This window comes from Podarcis raffonei, chromosome 10 (assembly GCF_027172205.1).
Source record: "Podarcis raffonei isolate rPodRaf1 chromosome 10, rPodRaf1.pri, whole genome shotgun sequence".
Classification (NCBI taxonomy): Eukaryota; Metazoa; Chordata; class Lepidosauria; order Squamata; family Lacertidae; genus Podarcis; species Podarcis raffonei.
This window is the reverse complement of record NC_070611.1, coordinates 74,706,243-74,729,691: the sequence shown is the minus strand read 5'-3', so window position 1 is coordinate 74,729,691 and position 23,449 is coordinate 74,706,243. Positions and strand designations below refer to the sequence as shown.

At 39.5% G+C, this 23,449-nt stretch overlaps 2 protein-coding genes across 2 annotated transcripts in view; both read right to left on the bottom strand.

Moving 5' to 3' along the window:
• LOC128421964 (oocyte zinc finger protein XlCOF6-like) overlaps positions 1-23,449 on the bottom strand; it is a 121,370-nt gene that overhangs the window by 81,376 nt on the left and 16,545 nt on the right. The window lies entirely within an intron of this gene.
• Positions 1-23,449, bottom strand: part of LOC128421999 (zinc finger protein 782-like) — a 43,085-nt gene that overhangs the window by 11,517 nt on the left and 8,119 nt on the right. The window lies entirely within an intron of this gene.

Sequence of the window (23,449 nt, the reverse complement as noted above, 5' to 3'; positions counted from 1 at the left end):
CTTTGTTTTTGTCCAAGGGAGCCCTCAGGTTTTTCCGTTAACAGACACAGGCACCGTCCATGCACAACAGCCAAGAGGCTCAGAAAAGCAGCCGATACAATTGTAGCAAGAAGCAGATTCCATGTCTTAAGGGAGAAATCTGAGGGCTCCCTTGGACAAGAAACAAGGAGACCAGCCAGGAAGAGCAGAGCAAAAGAGCAGCCAGTCGCCTTGGTCTTGATTGAAGACTGTCTCCACAGGACTCCCACCTGCCACCAGGTGGAACAAGATGGAAGTCCCCAACAAAAGAAGACCCCAACTTTTATTAGCTGCTAATCCCCCATGCTGCACCCCCAAGACTACATAATGACTACATCATGATTACATCATGACTACATCATTGACACATCACGAAGAGGAGGGGTTTAGGGAGAAGAAGAAGAAGAAGAAGAGTTTGGATTTGATATCCCGCTTTCTCACTACCCGAAGGAGTCTCAAAGCGGCTAACATTCTCCTTTCCCTTCCTCCCCCACAACAAACACTCTGTGAGGTGAGTGGGGCTGAGAGACTTCAGAGAAGTGTGACTTCTCTGAAGGAGGAGGAGTTGTGGTGGTAACCTGAGGGTCTTGTCCCCTGTCCGGTTCCTCCTTTCCCCTCCCCATGATTACATTCCTGAGGACAAAGGGGAGTTCACTGTTTCCTGCCCCCAGAGGGAAGAGCTGATCATTGTCCTGGGTTTCAGTCCGTACTGAATCCACTTCCATATGCAGGTCCTTTGTGAATGGAATGATCTTCTGTCTAGGACCATCACGGTTGGCATGCCAATTGAGTAGGGCTCACTGCGGACGTGTTGGCTGCCTTGTGTCAAGTCTCCCCCCTTTGTTTTTGTTTTTTTAAAAAAACCTTTTTTTGTTTTTTTTGTTTTTTTTATAAGATTTTTATTAAGATTTTTACATTACAAAAAATAAAAACAAACAGAAAAAGGGGAAAAAAAGTCTTTCCATCACATTATTTTTCATTTACTCGTTTCTTGGACCTCCTCATACCTCTCTTTTTTGTATTCCAGTTCAATTTATTAGCTCAGCAATTTGTTTCCCTCTTTATTCTACCCAAATCTTTATTCTTAAATTATTGTGATCTTGAAATTTTACTTTTATAAACCCATTTTTTTTCATATTCTTTTAACCCATTACAGCTAGAAACCTCTTAATTTTAATCCAACATTATTCTAAAGTTCATTAATTTTACAATATCTCTGTAAATAATCTTTAAATTTCTTCCAATCTTCTGCCACTGACTCTTTCCCCTGATCTCGGATCCTGCCGGTCATTTCCGCCAATTCCATATAGTCCATCACCCTCATCTGCCATTCTTCCAAAGTGGGTAGATCTTGTGTCTTCCAGTATTTTGCAATAAGTATTCTTGCTGCTGTTGTGGCATACATAAAGAAAGTTCTATCCTTCTTTAACACCGATTGGTCAACTATGCCCAGAAGAAAGGCCTCTGGTTTCTTCAAGAAGGTATATTTAAATACCTTTTTCAGTTCATTATATATCGTCTCCCAGAAAGCCTTAATCCTTGGGCACGTCCACCAAAGGTGAAAGAATGTGCCTTCATTTTCTTTACATTTCCAACATTTATTATCAGGCAAATGATAAATTTTCGCAAGCTTGACCGGGGTCATGTACCACCTATAAATCATTTTCATAATATTCTCTCTTAAGGCACTACATGCCGTGAATTTCATACCTGTGGTCCACAACTGTTCCCAGTCAGCAAACATTATGTCATGTCCAACATCTTGTGCCCATTTAATCATTGCAGATTTAACCGTTTCATCCTGTGTATTCCATTTTAACAGCAAGTTATACATTCTTGAAAGTATCTTAGTTTTGGGATCTAGCAGTTCTGTTTCTAATTTTGATTTTTCCACCTGGAAGCCAATTTTCTTGTCCAGATTATATGCCTCCATTATCTGATAATAATGGAGCCAATCTCGCACTTTATTCTTTAGTTTCTCAAAACTCTGCAATTTTAATCTATCTCCATCTTGTTCCAAAATTTCCCAATATTTCGGCAATTTAGCCTCCATATTGAGCTTTTTCTGAGCTTTCGCTTCCATTGGTGACAACCACCTTGGGGTTTTATTTTCCAATAGATCTTTGTACCTTATCCAAACATTAAACAATGCTTTCCTAACAATATGGTTTTAAAATGCTTTATGCGCTTTGACCTTATCATACCACAGATATGCATGCCATCCAAATACATTATTGAAACCTTCCAAATCCAAAATGTCTGTGTTTTCAAGAAGTAGCCATTCTTTCAACCAGCAGAAAGCTGCTGATTCATAATAAAGTTTAAGGTCCGGCAGGGCAAATCCGCCTCTTTCCTTTGCATCCGTTAATATTTTAAATTTTATCCTAGGCTTCTTGCCCTGCCAGACAAATCTTGAAATATCTCTCTGCCACTTCTTGAAGCAATCCATCTTGTCCACAATTTGCAATGCCTGAAACAAAAACAGCATTCTCCGCAATACATTCATTTTTATAGCTGCGATACAGCCCAGCAAAGAAAGTTTCAAATTTGACCATATTTCTAGATCTTTTTTCACTTCGCCCCAACATTTTTCATAGTTATCTTTAAATAAATTCCCATTTTTTGCTGTCATATTGATTCCCAGGTATTTAACTTTCTTGACCACTGTTAAAGCTGTCATATTCTGAAACCTCTCTCTCTCGGTTTGTGTTAAATTTTTCTCTAAAACCTTGGTTTTTGACTTGTTCAGTTTAAACCCCGCGACCTGACCAAATTCTTGAATCAGTTCTAAAACCCTTTTAGCACTAGATTCTGGCTCCTGTAAAGTCAATACTAAGTCATCTGCGAATGCTCTCAGTTTGTACTGTCTAACTCCGACCTGTATACCTTTAACCAACTGGTCCCTTCTGATCATATTCAGCAAAACCTCCAGAACCGATATAAAAAGCAATGGGGAAATTGGGCAACCTTGTCGTGTCCCTTTTTCTATTTTAAATTCTTCCGTCACCACATTGTTCACAATTAATTTTGCCTTTTGTTCTGAATATATTGCACTTATACCATTTTCAAAACCTTGGCCTACCCCCATACCCTGTAAGTTCTTTTTCATAAAAGTCCAAGAAATATTGTCAAAGGCTTTCTCCGCATCCACAAATATCAAAACTGCCTTAGTGTTTATATTCTCTTGCAGTTTCTCTATAACGTTAATTATATTTCTCACATTATCAGAAAGATGTCTTCCTGGGAGAAAACCTGCTTGGTCTTTATGTATCACTTCCACTAACACCTTTTTTAGTCTTTTTGCTAAAATGTCTGCAAATATTTTATAATCCACATTAAGCAGTGATATGGGACGGTAGTTCTTGAGCTGAGTCTTTTCAGTCTCTGTTTTCGGTACAAGTGTAATATATGCTTCTTTCCACGACTCTGGTGCCATTTCCCCCTGCATTATTTCATTACAGACTTCTTTCAGAGGTTGCACTAACCATTTCTTTAAAGATCTGTAGTATCTAGAAGTCAGTCCATCCGGTCCTGGAGATTTACCCAATTGCATATTCTGAATGGCACCTTCTATCTCCTGTTCAGTTATTTTATCACTCAACATTAATTTGTTTTCTTGAGAGATTTTTGGTAGTCTATTTTTCATCAAAAATTGGTCTAAATCAATTTCTCTCTGTGGCCCTTGTGTATATAGTTGTTTAAAATACCTCTGGAAGCAATTTCTAATTTCAGCTGGGTTCTGTATATTCCTTCCTTCCACTTCTAAGTTTGTAATTGTGTTTTGTTTTTGTCTTTTTTTCATTTGCCAAGCCAAGAGTTTCCCACACTTATTGGCTGACTCAAATGTCTTTTGTCTCATTTGTTTAATTTTCCATTCAATCTCTTGATTCATCATTTTCATGAGTTCCACTTGGTATAACTTTATTTCTCTCAAAATCTCCTGCGATTTGGGTTTAACTCTCAATTTTTTTTCGCCTTCCTTTATTTTCTCCAAAAAATTTTCCCTCTTCTCATTCTGGATTCTCTTTTTTAGTGCATTCTGTTGTATCAAGAACCCTCTCATAACCGCCTTACTAGCATCCTAGATTACTCTTTTTTCCACATCAGTATTCATATTTATCTCAAAATAGTCTCTCAAGGTTTTTTGGGCCTTCTTTAAAACTTCATCTCTAAACAAGGTGTCATTCATCCTCCATCTGAAGGAGCCAGTTAATATTAATTTCATCTCCATCTTAGCAGCATTATGGTCAGAGCAGGTTTTAGGGCAGATTTCCACTTTCTTAATCTTCGGTGCCATTCCTCTAGTTACCCATATTTGGTCAATTCTAGTCCATGTCATTTTGGCTTCAGAAAAGAAGGTTCCCTCCTTGGCCAAGGGGTTCTTTATTCTCCAAATGTCCACTAAATCCAAGTTGTCTGTCATCTCAAAAAGGGTCTTCGGTAGTCTACCATCCTTGGTGACTACCTGTTTTTGTGCTTTATCCATATGTGTAGATACCACTCCATCCATGTCTCCCAGCAAAACGACATTGTAATCCATATAGTCCATCAGGGTCTCATGCAACCTGTAATGGGAATTGGGGTTGCTTGTGCGTAAATTCCAAACTGCTCCCAGCTGTTGGCGTAGCTAAACCTTTCCCTGATTTGACAGCCCTTACAAGGCGACTGTCTCAGTCACTGGCAGAATCCGTCAGTGGGCGTTCCCTAAACTTCTTCCAACATAAAAGCTGTTTGACGCCAAGTCTCCTCCTAGCCTCCCTGCGCGGAAGTCTCCTGCGCAGAGTGGGCGTGGCCAGCGGAGGTCCTGGGCTCTCCCCGCTGGACCCTGTGGAAGGGTCTTGGAGCCCTCTCTCCGAAGACCTTCCCTCCTCCCCTTCTTTCCTGGTGTCACGCCGATTTCCTTCCCCAATGGAAGTATTCTCCCTCTCCCTGCTGGTCCCTTCTCCTGCATCATCGGAGAGCCCTACCTCCACTCTGGGCTCCGATGTCAGTTCCCTGACACAACCTTTTAAAAAATTCAGATTTCCCCTCATTTGGAGCATAAACACCTACTATCAAGAATTTCTCTCCCTGTATTTGAATTTCGACTGCCACAATTCTTCCTTGGTCATCTTTAAATATAAATTTCGGTTGCAATCTTTCTTTTACATATATAACAACTCCTCTTTTTTTCACTTTGTCCGATGAAATAAACTCCTGACCAAGTCTTTTATTAACCAATAATTTCCTATGTAATCTTGTTATATGGGTTTCTTGTAGACAAATCAAATCCAATTGCTCCTTTTTTAATAAATGAAACACAGATCTCCTCTTCTGAGGGGAATTTAGACCATTACAATTCCAACGTAGTAGTTGCAGAGCCATGATGTAGGTACTATGCTTCTCCTCCAACTGCACCCAGTGCCTGTTCCTGTTCTGTTGGTGGTATCACCTTCTTCAACCGCTCTTTTAATTCAGGAGGGAGATCTGGTATATCCAAGGTTTCGCTTACAAGTGTTCTTAGCTCTCCTTCAGCTTTCTTCTGCAAGTCTTCTCCGTGGTCTCTCCAAAATTTTGTTTTGTCGTCCTCTGATTTTATACTTATCTTCTTGCCTTTATAACTGAAAGACAGACCTTGAGGGAATTCCCACCTAAAGAGGATTCCGTTACTTCTCAGCAGAGCAGTCAAGTCTTTATAATTGGGGGGGTGCAAAAAGGTGCCCGCCGAGTCCCACGGCCACAGGCTTTACCCGCCTGTGGTTTTTAAAGGTCCCCGCTGCGCTGTAGCCGTAAGAACCCCAGTTTCCGCGGAGCCAGTCCCCTCCGTTTAAGGGGAATCAGCCATTTTCCGATGGTGCCACCCCGGAAGTCCAAGTCTCCCCCCTTTGATAGTCCTTCCCTCATGGTGCAATATAAAAGTCGAACGGTGCAGATCCGATGTACGGCTGATTTTCTATGAATTTATAACAGAAGTGTTGTTTTTTCTTTATATAAATTTTTATTAATTTTCAAACATATATTAAGACACAATACAACTGACAATACATAAACAAACAAACATATAAACACGTATAATTTCATAACCTCTTTTTCTTAAACCTTATTTCAACGACTTCCCCATACCTCCCTTTTCTGCATCCCTGTTTTAAAATTTTCCAGCAACCCCTAATTTCAATTACTTATAATTCACTTTCTTTAATCCTTTTTCTCTTACGCAATTATTTGTCACTGCAATTCTGTTTTACATTACCCATGACATTTTAGCACTCATTAATTTTACAACAGTTCTTAAGATAAACTTTAAATTTCTTCCAATCTTCTTCCACCGTCTCTTTTCCTTGGTCGCGGATTCTGCCAGTCATCTCGGCTAGTCCCATATAGTCTATCACCTTCGTCTGCCACTCTTCCAGCGTGGGTAGTTCTTGTGTCTTCCAATACTTTGCTAAAAGAACTCTTGCTGCTGTTGTGGCATACATAAAGAACGTCCTATCTTTCCTTGCCACCAATTGGCCTGCCATGCCCAGGAGGAAGGCCTCTGGTTTCTTATGAAAGGTACACTTAAGGACCTTCTTAATTTCATTATAGATCATTTCCCAGAAGGCCTTGATCCTTGGGCACGTCCACCAAAGGTGGTAGAAAGTACCTTCAGTTTCATTACATTTCCAGCATTTATTATTGGGCGTATGATAGATTTTTGCAAGCTTGACTGGGGTCATGTACCACCTATAAATCATTTTCATAATCTTCTCTCTTAAGGCATTACATGCCGTAAACTTTATACCAGTAGTCCATAACTGTTCCCAGTCAGCAAACATAATATCATGACCAATGTCTTGTGCCCATTTAATCATAGCTGATTTAACCATCTCATCCTGTGTATTCCATTTCAACAGCAAGTTATACATTCTTGACAAATTCTTAGTATTGGGTTCCAACAATTCTGTTTCTAATTTTGACCTCTCCACCTGGAAGCCAATTTTCCTGTCCTGTTTGAAAACTTCATTTATCTGGTAATAATGAAGCCAGTCTCTTACTTTAGACTTCAATTTCTCATAACTCTGTAGTTTCACTTTTCCCTCCTCTTGTTCTATAATTTACCAGTATTTTGGCCATTTAGATTCCATATTAAGTTTTTTCACTTTCTTAGCTTCCATTGGTGACAGCCACCTAGGGGTTTTGTTTTCCAACAGATCTTTATACCTAGTCCAAACATTATATAGTGCTTTCCTAACAATATGGTTTTTGAAACCTTGGTGAATTTTAACCTTGTCATACCATATATATGCATGCCAGCCGAACCTATTATTGAACCCTTCCAGATCCAAAATGTCTGTGTTTTCAAGAAGCAGCCAGTTTTTCAGCCAGCAAAAAGCCGCTGATTCATAATACAATTTTAACTTCCGGAGGCGGCGCCAACGGCAATGGCGGTCTCCTTCTGAGCAAGAGGGAGAAGCCCTACAGAAAGTGGGTCGATCCGCTACGGCGAAGCGGAGACCCGATCGAAAATCACAGGCAGAAGGAGCCTGCGAGCGTGGGACTCGGCGGGCACCATTAGCGCCCCCTGAATCAGCGAGGGAACCCCGTAAGGGGTTCCGGAGCGTAACGGGAGCGGCGCGGTGCTGCGAGTCAATTGCTTCTTCTGTGGGGTGAAGCCGCGTAGCTGTTGCCGGAGAGCGCTGACCTTTTTCCTGGGACAATTTGGCTGCTAAACTAATATCCGTGAGTAGGTGAAGTTAAAAGATCGGACTTGAAGAAGGAAAAAAAGCGTTAATTTGGCACTGAAGCGGGAAGGTGTAAACAGGAAGTCCGCCTTCCGTTTTGTAACAGATCAAAGCAAAGACGTTTCTATACTAATACTTTGAAAGTGGAGCCTTTAAAGTCTTAAATCGAAACATCAAAGCGAAAGAACTCCCCCCCAGAGGAGAGGGGGGGAAGAAGGAAAGTGACTTTATTTCTTCTGGGAAAATAGAGGTAAAATTTTGTTTACTTTTTTTTGTGGAAATTCTTGGGAACGGACTGCCAGGCTTATGAGAACTGCTACATTGGGACTCACACTACTTATGGACATTGTTACCTTTTAATGTTTAACTCTGCAAGGAGATACATTTTGAGAGTCTTCTTTGGATTGGAAACTTGCATGTTTTTATTGAAGGGGACATGGAAAATTAGAAAAGACCTTTTTATTGTGAATTTTATGGCTGTTACAGTGTCCCCCTAGAGGACTATTGAAGCTGTGCATACAGCTGGGGGAATTTTCCATTGTGGACATTAGGGAATTTCCACGGTAAGATCTGACCGTGGGACTGACCTTGACTTAAGACAAAGGGGGATGACTGAACAAAGAGCAACAAGATCAGCCAAGGGCAGAGTGCAACAGTCTAGTATAGTCTCCCAGCAACGTAGAGCATCTATACCCGGCCTTCCTGTGACACAGGAGGAAGATTTGGGGCAAGTTGAAACAAAAGGAATGGCCTCAGAAGGGGAATTTACATCTGTATTGAATAAAATTTATGAGAAATTGGAAGGCCTAAGTAAACAAGTCACAGATCAATCAACTAAAATTGAAGGGAACACGGCCAGCATTAATTCAAATACAAAAGTTATTGAAAAATTGCTGGAAGAATCTGCGTCCACCAGAAAGATAGCCGAGGAAGCAAAAGAAAAAGTAGTGGCTGTGGAGGAAGAAATAAAACCTATGCGCAAGCAGATTGGGGACCACCAGGCTTTATTGTCTATGATCGAATTGAAGGAGAAACAGACAAACCTGAGGATCAGGGCCGTGCCGGAACTTGAACAGGATAATTTGAGCGACTATCTTACACAGGAATTTGGGAAATTTTGGAATTTGGAGCTGGAAAAAGATTTTAAGATAGTGAGCGCCTTCAGACTTGGAAGAGGAGGGAGGAAAAACTGGGTGAGAGACTGCTTGGTTACCCTCCGAACGAAAGAGGAGAGGGATAAAATATTGAGTGCACACTTTCAGAAGACCTTGGAGATCAACGACTCGAGAGTCGAGATTTTTAAGGATATACCGAAACATCTTTTGGACCTGAGAACCAACTACGGAGACTTGGTGGCCTTACTGAGAAGAAATTCCATTGCCTTCAGATGGGAATTCCCCCAGGGATTATCTTTTACCTTTAAAGGCAAAAAGTTTAAAATTAGATCAGTGGAAGACAAGGAAAAATTTCTGAGAGACTACGAAGAAGACCTACAAAAAGAAGCAACAGAAGAATTAAGAGCCTTGAGACCAGGAGCTTTGGACATAGCACCACCACCTTTGGGACCGGACAAATAAAAAAAAAAGATACCACCGCAAGAACTAGAAGAGCTTTTGGGAGCAGTTGGAGGAAAATAGAACAAACACATCATGTCTCTGCAACTACTAAGCTGGAATATTCATGGTTTTAACTCCCCGGAGAAGAGGAGGAAAGTATTTCATCTACTGAAAAAGGAACAATTGGACTTAATTTGTTTACAGGAAACTCATGTGATAAGGCTCCACAGGAAAGTATTGATTAATAAAAGACTGGGCCAAGAGTTTATTTCATCGGACAAGGTTAAAAAGAGAGGAGTTGTTATTTATGCCAAAGAGAGCCTATCACCGAAATTTGTTTTTAAAGATGAACAAGGAAGATTTGTTGCAATTGAGATTCAATCACAAGGAGAGAAATTTCTGATTGTAGGAGTCTATGCACCAAATGAGGGGAAGTCTGAATTTTTTAAGAAATTGCACGAGACATTGTTGGACTATATGGACTATGACATCATTATGATGGGAGATATGAATGGAGTGGTATCTACAAACATGGATAAGTCACAGAGACAGCTGGTAACCAAAGATGGCAGACTACCAAAAACCTTTTTTGAACTGACTGACAATATGGACTTGATTGATATTTGGAGAACTAAGAACCCCCTTGGAAGAGAGGGAACATTCTTTTCTGAAGCCAATATGACTTGGACAAGAATTGACCAAATATGGATAACTAGAGGACTGGCACCTAAGACTCGAAAAGTGGAAATTTGCCCCAAAACTTGCTCCGACCATAATGCGGTGAAGATGGAGATGAAATTAACACCAATCGGTTCCTTCAGATGGAGGATGAATGACACCTTATTTAGAGATCAAGAGGTGATTAAGAAGGCCCAAAAAACATTGAGAGACTATTTTGAGATAAATTTGAACACTACGGTTGAAAAAAGAACAATCTGGGACGCAAGCAAAGCGGTGATGAGAGGGTTCCTGATCCAACAGAATGCAATAAAGAAGAGAACTCAAAATGAGAAAAAAGACAAAATTTTGGAAAAAATAAAAGGAGAGAAGAAACTAAGAGTGAAACCAAAATCGCAAGAGATTCTGAGAGAAATTAAGTTATATCAAGTACAATATATGAAAATGATAAATCAGGAAGTGGAATGGAAAATTAAGCAGATGAGACAAAAGTCATTTGAATCGGCCAATAAATGTGGGAAACTGCTGGCTTGGCAGATGAAGAAAAGACAAAAATTAAACACTATTACAAATTTGGATGTAGATGGAAAGAACATACAGAATCCATTGGAAATTAGAAAGTGCTTCCAGAGATATTTTAAACAACTATATACACAAGGGCCACAGAAAGAGACTGATCTAGACCAATTTTTAAGAAAAAATGGATTACAAAAAATCTCTCAAGATAATAAGAGAATGTTGAGCGACAAAATTACAGAACAGGAGGTGGAAGGTGCCATTCAGAATATGCAGTTGGGGAAATCTCCAGGGCCGGATGGTTTAACCTCCAAATACTACAGATCTTTGAAAGATTGGTTAATTCGGCCACTAAAGGAGGTCTGCAATGAAATTTTAGAGGGGAAAAAGGCACCAGAGTCGTGGCAGGAAGCATACATTACACTTATACCGAAAACTGAGTCTGAAAAGACACAACTTAAGAACTACCGCCCCATATCCCTGCTCAATGTGGATTACAAAATATTTGCTGATATTTTGGCTAACAGGTTAAAAAAAGTATTAGTGGAAGAGATTCACAAGGACCAAGCTGGCTTTCTCCCAGGTAGACACTTGTCTGACAATACGAGGAATATAATTAACATTTTGGAGAAGTTGCAAGTGAACATAAATACTAAAGCAGTTTTAATTTTTATAGATGCGGAGAAAGCCTTTGACAACATTTCTTGGAGTTTTATGAAGAAAAATCTTCAGGGGATGGGGGTGGGCCAAGGGTTTGAAAATGGTATAAGTGCAATTTACTCAGAACAGAAGGCCAAACTAATTGTTAATAACGTGGTGACAGAGGAATTCAAGATAGAGAAAGGTACACGACAAGGTTGCCCAATTTCCCCACTGCTTTTTATTTCAGTCCTGGAGGTTTTATTAAATATGATTAGAAGGGACTGTCTGATTAAAGGTATTCAGGTCGGAGCTAAACAATACAAATTGAAGGCTTTTGCAGATGACCTAGTTTTAACGTTACAGGAGCCAGAATCTAGTACGAAAAGAGTATTAGAATTGATTCAAGAATTTGGTCAAGTGGCAGGATTTAAGTTGAATAAGTCAAAAACCAAAGTTCTTGAGAAAAATTTAACACTGATTGAGAAAGAGAGGTTTCAGAAGGAGACAGGTTTAACATTAGTGAAGAAAGTTAAATATTTGGGGGTTAACATGACTGCTAAAAACTTAAACTTATTTAAAGATAACTATGAGAAATGTTGGACAGAAGTGAAAAAAGACTTAGAAATATGGTCAAATTTGAAGCTTTCTTTGTTGGGCCGAATTGCAGCTATAAAGATGAATGTATTGCCAAAAATGTTATTTTTGTTTCAATCTTTGCAAATCTTGGACAAGATGGACTGTTTCAAGAAGTGGCAGAGAGACATTTCTAGATTTGTCTGGCAGGGCAAGAAGCCCAGAATAAAATTTAAAATACTAACTGATGCTAAAGAAAGAGGTGGATTTGCTCTGCCAGACCTTAAACTTTATTATGAATCAGCCGCATTTTGCTGGCTGAAAGAATGGCTGCTTCTTGAGAACACAGACATTTTGGATTTAGAAGGTTTTAACAATGTTTTTGGGTGGCATGCATATTTGTGGTACGACAAGGTTAAAGCACATAAAACATTTAAAAACCATATTGTCAGGAAAGCATTGTTTAATGTCTGGATACGATACAAAGACTTATTGGAGAATAAAACCCCAAGGTGGTTGTCACCAATGGAAGCAAAGGCGCTGAAAAGGTCCAATATGGAGGCCAAATGGCCGAAATATTGGGAAATATTGGAGCAAGAAGGAGACAAATTGAAATTGCAGAGTTTCGAGAAATTAAAAGATAAGGTGCGAGATTGGCTTCATTACTTTCAAATAAGAGAGGCCTACAATCTGGACAAAAAAATTGGCTTCCAGGTGGAAAAATCAAAATTGGAAACTGAATTGTTAGATCCCAAAACAAAGATACTTTCAAGAATGTACAACTTGCTGTTAAAATGGAACACGCAGGATGAAACAGTTAAATCCGCAATGATTAAATGGGCACAAGATATCGGTCATAACATCATGTTTGCTGACTGGGAACAGTTGTGGACCACAGGTATGAAATTTACGGCATGTAGTGCCCTAAGAGAGAATATTATGAAAATGATATACAGGTGGTACATGACACCAGTCAAGCTTGCAAAAATCTATCATTTGCCCAATAATAAATGCTGGAAATGTAAAGAAAATGAAGGTACATTTTTTCACCTTTGGTGGACGTGCCCAAAGATTAAGGCTTTCTGGGAGATGATATATAATGAAATGAAAAAAGTATTTAAATATACCTTCCTGAAGAAGCCAGAGGCCTTTCTCTTGGGCATAGTCGGCCAATTGGTACCAAAGAAGGATAGAACTTTCTTTATGTATGCAACAACAGCAGCAAGAATACTTATTGCAAAGTATTGGAAGACACAAGAGCTACCCACCCTGGAAGAGTGGCAGATGAAGATGATGGACTATATGGAATTGGCGGAAATGACTGGCAGAATCCGAGACTTGGGAGAAGAGTTGGTGGAGGAAGACTGGAAGAAATTTAAAGACTATCTTCAGAAATATTGTAAAATTAATGAATGTTAAAATGTTGTTTGGATTGGCAATAAGTGGTATTTAGCAAAAAAAAGTTAATAAGAATATGCAAAAATGAACTGATAATCGGATGAAAATATAGAGTTATAATATGTTATGATTTAGAATTAAGATAAATGAAAGAGGGTAAGGATTTGCTGATTTGATTATTTAAATGGGAATACAAAAAGGGGAGGTGTGAGGGAGTCAAGGAAACAAGTTAAATGAACGTAAAGTTATAAAAATGGATTTGTTTTTTTAATTTTTTCTTTGTATTTGTCTTTTTGTTTTTTTTTAATCTTGTATTTTTATTTTTATTTCTTACTCTTTGTTGTTTTTTAGTTATCTGTTTTTTTCTGTATCTTGTTTATTATCTATGTAAACCTTTCTTTTTGTTAAAACTTTAATAAATATCTTATAAAAAAAATAAAAAAAATTTATTCTGGGCTTTTTGCCCTGCCAGACAAATCTAGATATGTCTTTCTGCCACCTCTTGAAATAATCCATTTTATCCACAATCTGCAATGCTTGAAACAGAAACAACATTCTCGGCAAAACATTCATCTTAATAACAGCAATTCAGCCTAACAAGGAAAGTCTCAAATTTGACCATATTTCTAAATCTTTCTTAACTTCCGTCCAACATTTCTCATAATTGTCTTTAAATAAGTTCACATTCTTAGATGTCAAATTAATCCCCAGGTATTTCACTTTCTTTGCTACCATTAAACCGGTTTCACTATGAAACCTCTCTCTTTCAGCAACTGTTAGATTTTTATCCAGTACTTTCGTTTTCTGTTTATTCAGCTTAAAACCTGCTACTTGACCAAATACTTGTATTAGCTCTAAAACTCTTTTCCTACTAGTGTCTGGCTCTTGTAAAGTCAATACTAGGTCATCTGCAAACGCTCTCAATTTGTATTGTTTAGCTCCGACCTGAATCCCTTTAACCAGCTGGTCCCCTCTGATCATGTTTAATAAAACCTCCAAGACAGATATAAAAAGTAATGGGGATATTGGGCACCCCTGTCGTGTCCCTTTTTCAATAGCAAATTCTTCAGTAACCACGTTATTTACAATTAGTTTTGCTTTTTGTTCAGAATAAATTGCACCTATACCATTCTCAAAACCTTGGCCTACCCCCATCCCTTCAAGATTCTTTTTCATAAAGCTCCAAGAGATATTGTCAAAGGCTTTCTCTGCGTCCACAAATATTAATACTGCCATAGTATTAATATTGGCTTCTAATAATTCCATAATATCTATTATATTTCTCACATTGTCAGATAAATGTCTTCCTGGAAGAAAGCCTGGTCTTTATGAATCTCCCCCACCAAAACTCTCTTCAATCTTTTTGCCAAAATATCTGCAAAAATTTTGTAATCCACATTAAGTAATGATATAGGGCGGTAGTTCTTAATCTGGTTCTTCTCAGTCTCTGATTTTGGTATAAGTGTAATATACGCTTCTTTCCACGATTCGGGTGCCTTCTAATTTATAACAGAAGTGTTGCCTATGTCGTGTGTGAGTGTCGTGTTTGTACAAACTGAATGATTGCAACACATGAATCCCAATCCCAAAGAAGGGCAGTGCCAAAGAATGCTCCACATACTGTACAATTGCACTCATTTCACACGCTAGCAAGGTTATGCTTAAAATTCTACAAGGCAGGCTCAAGCAGTATGTGGACTGAGAACTCCCAGAAGTGCAAGCCGGATTTAGAAGAGGCAGAGGAACCAGAGACCAAATTGCAAACATGCGCTGGAGAAAGCTAGAGCGTTCCAGAAAGACATCTACTTCTGCTTCATTGACTATGCAAAAGCCTTTGACTGTGTCGACCACAGCAAACTATGGCAAGTTCTTAAAGAATTGGGAGTGCCTGATCACCTCATCTGTCTCCTGAAAAATCTCTTTGTGGGACAAGAAGCTACAGTTAGAACTGGATATGGAACAACTGATTGGTTCAAAATTGGGAAAGGAGTACGACAAGGCTGTATATTGTCTCCCTGCTTATTTAACATAAATGCAGAATTCATCATGTGAAAGGCTGGGCTGGATGAATCATGTAATAAAAAATTTAAGGTCTTATATATATAATAAATGTTCATAAATGTACCAACCAAGTGCATACATAGATATGTCGACCACATGTCTGGAGCAGCATAGGAAGACCGCCCTGAAACCATTTAGACTTCCAAACTGACCAAATGTTTTCTCTGCAAGGAGGGAGCGGGTGAGGGAACCTTCCCATTGTCTCAGGAATTGGGTAATCACCATCTCAAAGGAATGGCCAGACTACCAGGAAAGGGTATCAGATAAGGCATTAGCAGATAACCTGGCAGACAGGAAAAACAACAACATTCAAATTTCTGTTGTAGACCGCCTTTTCTGTGATGTAGGTATGATTTTTGTAGTAGGTGGTCTTGGGTTACGCCCCTTCTGTGATGAATGCAGGGGTGTTCTGGAGCTCCAGGTCAGGGAATTTAAAATGTCTATATAAGGGCTGGCACGCCTTGGTTCGGGGACGTCCTCAGGGGAGCACCCTGTTGCAGCAGATCAATCAAGATCAGGCTTACTAGCTGCTTTGCTTCTCAATAGTCTCTGGTTGGCCTCTGCTCTTTCCTCCTGCCGATGGAGAACCTACAAGGGACTCTATAAAGGGCTCTTGTGTCCCCCATTAGGGAAGAAGGGCAGCTTTTGTTTACAACAGATGGCACCCCAGATGGGACCTTTGGTTGCCCGATTCTGGGGGCAAGGAAGGACTGGTGATCCAGCACGCAGCAGGCCATTTGCCAGGAGGAGCCACCAGTCCTCTCGTGACCCCAGGGTCTGGAAAGAACTGGAGTTCCAGCGGGGCTAACCAGAGGAAGCAACGCCTGATCAGGCCGGCCACAAATTTATTTATTTTTAAATATAATCTTTATTGATTTAAATTACACACATATATAAAGAATTTGCAATCTCATACTGCAAAAAAAGAAAATTAAAGAAAAAACAATGAAGAATAAAGGAAAGAAGAAAATACAGAAAAAGAAAGAAGCAGATTTATGTGCATGAAAAAACTTAATCTTCCTAATTAAATAAAAAAGAATTCTGACAAAACGAGTCTTCCAATCATTCTCATTGTACTGTTTATACTGTCGTTTTTTTCGGACAGTTTTATATTCTTTAATATTGTTCCTGTCTACTCCACAAACAGTATTTGTTGTGTTTACAAGTATCACTCAAGTTCTGCTAATATGGTGTGGTTGGTACAATATGATCTTATAGAATCCTTAAATATTCTCCATTCTCCAAATATTTTCTGGTTCAGTACTCCTCTAACTCTTCCCATCAGTTTTGCTTGTTGTAAATATTCTAACATGAGTATCTGCCAATCTGTAATTGTCAGTATTGTTTTCCACTTCCTCGCCACAAGTATTCTTGCTTCTGTGGTGACATACATGAACAGTGGTCTTATTTCTTTTTTAATTTCTAATGGTAAAATGCCTAAAAGAAAGATCTCTGGTTGTTGTTGTTTAAGTGAGTCTGAATAATTTCTTGAATTCATTATAGATATTATCCCAGAATTCCCTAAAGATTGCACAAGTCCACCACATGTATGACCCCACATCTGTTTTACATATCCAGCAAGTCAGTGACCCTCCGTTATACATTTTCGCTAGTTTCAAGGGGATACGATGCTATCTATAGAACATCTTCATGATGTTCTCCCTAAGGTTATAGCATGCTGTGAATTTAATATCTACCTTCCACAATCTCTCCCACTGATCCATATATATGTTGTATCCAAAATCCTGTGCCCGTTTCACCATAACTGCCTTGACTGGTTCTTCTTTCCCATTCCAAAAGGTAATCACAGATGTTTGAAAAATTTTTTGCTTTCATAAAAATTAATTCTCTTTCAAATTTAGATGTTTCTTTTGCAATTCCTTCTTTTAAATCCATGGCCAATCTTTGGTGTAACTGAAAATATTGTAGCCAATCCGTTAGGGGATTTTTAATTTAATCCTATTTTTTCAGTGTAGGCTTGTCTTTATCTATTTCTAGGATTAATCCTAACGTAGGCCAATCTGCTTTCATATTTCTTTTTCTTACTGCCCTGGCTTCTCTTGGTGATGTCCACAAGGGTATTTTTGGCTCAAGTATTCCTTTATATTTATTCCAGATTTTATATCACGATTTTCTTATCACATGGCTCAAAAATCCCCTGTGGACTTTCACTTTTCCGTATATTAAAGAAGCGTGCCATCCAGACTGATTCTCGTGGCCTTCCAAGTCTAATAGGTCTGTATCTTTTAGTGTAATCCAGTCCTGCCACCACATGGTAAAATTCCAAACCAATCCTGCCACCACATGGTAAAATTCCAAATCTGGCAATGAAAAACCTCCTATCTCATTTTTATCTGTTAATAACTGGTGTTTAATTGTCAGTTTTTCCCCAGTAGTAATGTATGGAAGTGAGAGCTGGACCATAAAAAAGGCTGATGGCCGAAGAATGGATGCTTTTGAATTCTGGTGCTGGAGGAGACTCTTGAGAGTCCCATGGACTGCAAGAAGATCAAACCTCTCCATTCTGAAGGAAATCGGCCCTGAGTGCTCACTGGAAGGACAGATTGTGAAGCTGAGGCTCCAAGACTCTGGCCACCTCATGAGAAGAGAAGACTCCCTGGAAAAGACCCTGATGTTGGGAAAGATGGAGGGCACAAGGAGAAGGGGACGACAGAGGACGAGATGGTGGGACAGTGTTCTCGAAGCTACCAGCATGAGGGAGGCAGTGGAAGACAGGAGTGCCTGGCGTGCTCTGGTCCAGGGGGTCACGAAGAGGCAGACAAGACTAAACGACTAAACAATAACACAATTCTCAGTTTCTTTCCACTCCATATAAATCTAGATGTTTCCCTTTTCCACTCCCTAAAACAATTCATTCCTCCTAAAATGGGCCTTGTTTGGAATAAGAAAATCATGTTGGGGAGGAGATTCATTTTCACAACCGAGACTCTTCCCCAGAGTGAGAGATGGAGTTTGGTCCAGGTTTCCATATTTTTAAAAATTTCTTTCCATACTTTACTAGAATTATCCTCATATAAATTTAAACTTTTATTTGAAATCCAGATCCTTAGGTATTTAACCTTATTTTTAATTTCTAGGCCTGTTTCTTTCTTGAAGTTCTTTTTTTCCTTCCATTGTGAGGGTTTTTGTCAGTAATTTAGTTTTTTTGGTAGTTTACTTTCAGCCACAGGCCAGCCATAAATTAATCTAGTAATCGTGACTCAACTCACGGAAAATGAGAAAAAATTGGTAACAAAACCAAAAGATGAACAAATTAAACAGACTATTAAAATGTTACAAACTCAGTTCTCCATGTTGGTGAACCAAGAAGTGGAATGGAAATTAAAACAAATGAAACAGAAGTATTTTGAATCAGCCAACAAATCTGGGAAGCTACTGGCATGGCAAATAAGAAAATGTCAAAGTCAAAATATGATTAATAAAATTAGGATAGGAGAACAATTGACGGAAGACCCAAAAGAAATAAGAAGAGCCTTCCAAGGATTCTATAAGGAACTTTACAGGAAAGAAAAGGAAGACATAAATAAAATAGAGAGATACTTGGAAACACATAAAGGAAAACAGATTCCACCAGAAGAAAGAGAACAACTAAACGCCACAATAACAAAACAGGAAATCCAAAGGTCAATAAAGAGGATGAAACAAGGCAAAGCCCCAGGACCGGATGGGCTTACCTCAAAGTATTACAAAACACTGATACCGGTTCTCTGTGAAGTAATCAACTCTATTCTACAAGGAGGAAAAAATACCAAATTCCTGGAAGGAGGCATATATAATGTTGATCCCCAAACAAGACACAGATCATTTGAGTGTTAAAAATTTTAGACCAATCTCACTGTTAAACAATGATTACAAACTATTTGCGGACATTATTGCAAACAGATTGAAAATAATATTAAATGAGCTAATTCATAAAGACCAAGGAGGTTTTTTACCAGGCAGGCAATTAAAAGATAATGTAAGACATATTATTAATACATTGGAATAATTAGAGGTAAGAAATGATAAACCAGCTGCACTAATGTTTATCGATGCTGAAAAAGCATTTGATAATATATCTTGGTTATTTGTGAAGAAAAGTATGGAGATGATGGGGGTTGGTGGCTCCTTCCTGAGAGGAATTGAAGCAATTTACTCAGAAAAGAGAGCGAAACTAATAGTGAATAATGCCTTGACAGAATCATTTGACATCACAAAGGGTACCAGACAAGGGTGCCCACTGTCCCCGCTATTGCTTATTATGGTTCTAGAGGTATTAGCAAATTATCTGAGAGAAACATCAGAGATAAATGGAGTTAAAATAGGTGTTAAAGAATTAAAACTTAAGGCCTATGCAGACGATTTAGCATTAACCTTAGATGAACCTCAGGAAAGTGTTAAAAAAGCATTGGAAGAAATGGGAAAATTTGGACAATTGGCAGGATTTAAATTCAACAAGACAAAGATGGAAATGCTGGTCAAAAATATGGAAAAGAATGAGGTAGAAAGGTTGGAACAAGAAAGTGAAATTAAGGTGATTAAAAAAGTAAAATACTTGGGAATCTGGAAGACGGCAAAGAATATAAACTTATTCAATGATAACTATCAACCAGTGTGGAAAGAGATTAAAAGAGATTTGGAAGTATGGGATAGATTAAAATTGTCCATAAGTGGAAGAATATCAGCGATCAAAATGAATACATTACCAAAGATGCTATTTTTATTTCAAACGATTCTGATAATCAGAGGCTTAGGACAATTTAGAGAATGGCAAAAGGTTCTCTGGCACTTCATATGGCAAGGGAGAAAACCGAGAATTAAATTTAAAATACTGACGGACAGAAAGGAAAGAGGGGGGTTCTCGGTACCTGATTTGAAACTTTATTACGAAGTGGCCTGTCTGTGTTGGATAAAGGATTGGATAACCCTGGAAAACTCAGACCTGTTAGATCTGGAGGAATATAATAACAGATATGGGTGGCACTCCTACCTCTGGTATGGTAAAGTGAAAGTGCACAGAGGTTTCACAAACCATGTGATAAAGAGTGCCCTATATGAGGTCTGGGACAGAAATAAGAATCTGCTAGAAAGGAAAACACCGTGGTGGCTCTCACCAGTTGAAATGTTAACAGTAAAAAAATGGAATATGGAAGGGAGATGGGCTACATATGAGGAGATTTTGATGAAATCTGAGAAAGGATGGAAATTGAAGCCCTATAACTGTATTGAGGAGAAATTGACAGGATGGTTGCAATACCATCAAGTTAATGATGTTTTTAAGGATGATAAAAAATTAGGATTTGAAGATAAGAAATCGAAATTCCAAATTGACATTATAGAAAGCAAGACCAAACTACTCTCGAAAATGTATAATTTCTTATTAGAATGGAATACAAAAGATGAATTGATAAAAGAGGCTATGACAAAATGGGCAATAGACTTTGGGCATAATATAGAATATGATGCATGGCTTAAACTTTGGAATAAGAATTTAAAATTTACTGCATGCTCTACTTTAAAAGAGAACGTAATGAAAATGGTTTATCGCTGGTATCTTACTTCCACCAAACTAGCAAAAATGTACAGGACGAGTAGCAAAATCTGTTGGAAATGTAAAGAAAAGGATGGTGATTTTTACCACATGTGGTGAGCATGTGATCAAATGAAAGAGTTTTGGGAATTGATCTATAATGAATTAAAAAAGATGTTTAAATATACTTTCCTCAAAAAGCCCGAAGAACTACTGCTAGGTTTGATAGGAGAGGATATTAAGAAGATGGACCAAAGACTATATATGTATGCTACGACAGCAGCCAGAGTTCTGATAGACCAAAAGTGGAAAACACAGGAGATACCGACTGTAAAGGAGTGGCAGACAAAGTTGGTCGAGGACGCGGAACTAGCAAAACTGACACACAGGATTCGCAGTCAGGAGGAATCATGGAATCATAGAGTTGGAATAGACCACAAGGGCCATCGAGTCCAACCCCCTGCCAAGCAGGAAACACCATCAGAGCACTCCTGACATATGGTTGTCAAGCCTCTGCTTAAAGACCTCCAAAGAAGGAGACTCCACCACACTCCTTGGCAGCAAATTCCACTGTCAAACAGCTCTTACTGTCAGGAAGTTCTTCCTAATGTTTAGGTGGAATCTTCTTTCTTGTAGTTTGGATCCATTGCTCCGTGTCCGCTTCTCTGGAGCAGCAGAAAACAACCTTTCTCCCTCCTCTATTTGACATCCTTTTATATATTTGAACATGGCTATCATATCACGCCTTAACCTCCTCTTCTCCAGGCTAAACATGCCCAGCTCCCTTAGCCGTTCCTCATAAGGCATCGTTTCCAGGCCTTTGACCATTTTGGTTGCCCTCCTCTGGACACGTTCCAGTTTGTCAGTGTCCTTCTTGAACTGTGGTGCCCAGAACTGGACACAGTACTCCAGGTGAGGTTTGACCAGAGCAGAATACAGTGGCACTATTACTTCCCTTGATCTAGATGCTATACTCCTATTGATGCAGCCCAGAATTGCATTGGCTTTTTTAGCTGCCGCATCACACTGTTGGCTCATGTCAAGTTTGTGGTCAACCAAGACTCCTAGATCCTTTTCACATGTACTGCTCTCAAGCCAGGTGTCACCCATCTTGTATTTGTGCCTCTCATTTTTTTTTGCACAAGTGCAAAAAAAGGAAACAAAGTACCAAAAAGAATGGAGTAAATTTATGGTCTATGTAAGTGAGAACTGTAGAAATCTGAAGACGTTAGCAGGACTGAAATAAATCTTATGTCATGGTTTAGTCTTTTACTAATGAATCTGTGAATTAAAGATTGGAATAAGAAAACCTGCGGAAGGGAAGGAGGGAAGTCAATGGCTCTATGGAGCATAAAGTAAGATGGATGTAAAAAGATTTGATATATTTGTTTGTTGGTGTTGGTGTATTTAAAATGAAAACTTAATAAAAAGCATATTTTAAAAAAAGAAGAAGACCCTGGGATGGCCAGAAGCAGCACATGCGGACGTGGGTCTAGGAATGGAGAAGATTGTGGGCGGGATTCTCTGAAACACCCAGCAACCCAGATTCTCATCCTTTGCTGTATCTTTTGCTTACGGTCTTCACTCCCAGCCTTCCTGGCAAGAGGTAGCGAGGAGGGGGAGGCAAGAACGGGAGACTTGGGGTTCTGCAATTAGAGAGGCAATTAACTGCAAGGGGAGAACGCCAATCAAAGCTCTCATTCCCTGTCGGGGAACCTAAGATCTAAAACTTTTCCTTTTCCCCAAGGAAGATGCCCCAAGGCTGGTCCAATGGCCAGTTTGGATAGCAAGGGACTTGGGCTCGGTTTCCAATTTCTCTTTTTCTTGTAAATGCAGCTGCACCGGCAGCACCAAGATCCAGGAGGAAGTGACTGGTGCGCGTCAGAGCGCAAGGGCGTTTACAGTTCCTTTCCATTCTCTCTGGAGCAGCCGGATTTGGCACTGGGCTGCCAGGCGTCCAATGGAAAGGGAATCTTTTCCATAGCGTGTAAGAGGCAGAAAAGGTTGCTGGGACCCCATGGTAAGTAAAGGGAGGGAGAAGGACTTTGTAGAGTCCTTCGTAGAGAAGACGAACGACTGTCAAGTCAGGAAAGACCTGGGAAAAGGCTGGCGGGTTTTTGTTTTGGCTTTGGTTGAAAAATGGGATCCCCACATTCTAAGAGTTCTAACCGCCACACTCAGAGGCATGTGCTGGTCGCAGCAGGGGGGGGGGGTCTCCCTGGATGCTTCAGCAGTCGGCCTGCTCTGGGTCTCCTGGCCCCCTCCTCTCCTCCCTCTGAGCCCGAACTGCTCTCTGCCCCAGACTCTTCCTGCTCACCAAACCCTGTTTCCTCTATATACTATCTTCCCCAAACCCCAGAATAAGCAGGAGCTCTGGGGTTGCCCCATGGGGTTCATGAGTGAAGATGACCCCCCCCCCAGGAGATTTCCCTGGTCCCTGCAGCCCCTCCTTCCCCCTCTTGAAATTAGGCTTGGAGGGAAATCTCCCATTCAATTTCAGTATTTCAAGTTTTCTTCAGAACGCGCAGGGCAGGAGGCAGCGATGAAGTTCTGGTGAAGAAGCAGTGCTTGGAGATCATGTGGTGGGGTGTGTGTGACAGAATTTGGTGCATAAACCAAAGGTACATTAATGTAAAATTATACTCACTATTCTGAGATGTTGCCTTCATTATTTCATTATTATACAGTTTTACATATAAACACCAGAAGTTTGCATATACCTCATGCTTTTAGGAATGATTTCCTGCTGAATTCATTGCTCAGGGTGGACTCTGAGA